Below are 1,878 nucleotides of genomic sequence, written 5' to 3' on the forward strand. Positions count from 1 at the left end.
GGTGGGGGAGGGGAGGGGAGGGGAGGGGAGGGAAACAGCAGGAGGGCAGAGATAGGGAGGGAGGGAGGGAGAAGTGGAAAGGGAAAGGAGGGAAGGAAAGGGAGGAAGGGAGGGAGGAAAGATAAGGAGGAGAGAGGGAGGGAGGGAGGAAGGGAGGAAAAGTAAGGAGGAGAGAGGGAGGGAGGGAGGAAGGGAGGAAAGGTAAGGAGGAGAGAGGGAGGGAGGGAGGAAGGGAGGAAAGGTAAGGAGGAGAGAGGAAGGGAGGGAGGAAGGGAGGAAAGGTAAGGAGGAGGAAGGAAGGAAAGGTAAGGAGGAGAGAGGAAGGGAGGGAGGGAGAGAGGGAGAGAAAAATGAAGGGAGAAAATGAGAAAGGAGAGAGAGAGAGAGAGAGATCTTGAGGGAGGGGGAGGGGGAGGGGAGGGAGGGGAGGGAGGGATCTACACTACCAAGCTGTCGCCTCTCCTCACACCTCTCCCCTCCCCCTCCCCTCCCTCCCCCACCCCCTCCTCCCCCTCCCCTTTCCCCTCCCTCACTTTTTCTCTCCATCCATCTCTCCTGTAACCACCCCCCTCCTCTGACACCTCTCTCTCTCTCTCTCTATCTATCTCTCTCTCTCCTCCCTCCCTCCCTCTTTTTCTCTCCATCCCTCCATTCCCCCTCCCCATCATTCTCTCTCTCTCTCTCTCTCTCTCTCCCTCCCTCTTTTTCTCTCCATCCCTCCATTCGCCCTCCCCATCATTCTCTCTCTCTCTCTCTCTCTCTCTCATCTCCACACTCCCCTCTCCTCCCCATCCCTTCTCTTTCTTCCTCCCTTCCCTCCTCCTCTCCCTCCTCCAATTCTCCCTTCCATTCTTCCTCCTCCCTCCCTCCCTCCCTCCCTTTCACCTCTCTCACTCTTTCTCCTAACCTCTCCCTCCTCCCTCTTTCTCTCTCCATCATTCTCTCTCTCTCTCTCTCTCCCTTCCCCTTTGCCTCCCTTTCTCTCTCTTTCTCCCCCTCTTCCTCTCTCTCTCCCTCCCCCTCTCCTGCTCACCCTCTCTCTCTCTCTCTCTCTCTCTCTCTCTCTCTGTCTCTCTCTCTCTCTCGTCGGATATGGAAGCTCCCTAACACCTTTTCCTAAGCGATTTATTTCATTACACCTTACTGTCCTCTTCTCTTTAACACTCAAAAGGAGAATTAACCAGCCTTATCCAAAAATAACTCGCAAAGGAAAAGGTGTTAGGGAGCTTTACGGACGAAAATACTACCCTGGTATATCCTGTTCACTTTAACTTGGCCTAAAATTGCCCTCTCTCTCTCTCTCTCTCTCCTGATTGCTAGTCACGAAGAAGTGCTATGGAAAGGATGTAGAGCCGTAGCACTGTCTTTTTCTGCCACTGAGCCACGTGATATAAGCTGAGAGAGAGAGAGAGAGAGAGAATGAGGGAGGGATTTCAAGTCCACACACAGACACACACACACACACACACACACACACACACACACACATCAGGCTAACCATCTAACGAGGTGGTTGGAGGCGCAGGTTCATAACTAGCCAACTACGGACCTAATTAGCGATGACCCTAACGAGCTACGGGTGGGTGCGGGGTACGGGTCAGGGGGAGGAGGGGAGGGGAGGGAGGGGAAGAGGGAGGATGCGGAGAGAGATAAAACAGGGCAGGAAATGTGTGTGTGTGTGTGTGTGTGTGTGTGTGTGTGTGTGTGTGTGTGTGAGAGAGAGAGAGAGAGAGAGAGAGAGAGAGAGGAAGAAGGCATGGGAAGGAAAGAGGACTAAAATAAAGAGATTATAATTCAGTGTTAAGGAATAGGAAGAAAAATAAATCACTTAAGAAGAGGTGTTAGGGATTTATATAACAATGAATAGGGCAGTAAGGT

Source organism: Coenobita brevimanus, unplaced genomic scaffold (assembly GCF_032717465.1).
Source record: "Coenobita brevimanus isolate Jiangsu-jjx unplaced genomic scaffold, ASM3271746v2 jjx.HiC_scaffold_2846, whole genome shotgun sequence".
Classification (NCBI taxonomy): Eukaryota; Metazoa; Arthropoda; class Malacostraca; order Decapoda; family Coenobitidae; genus Coenobita; species Coenobita brevimanus.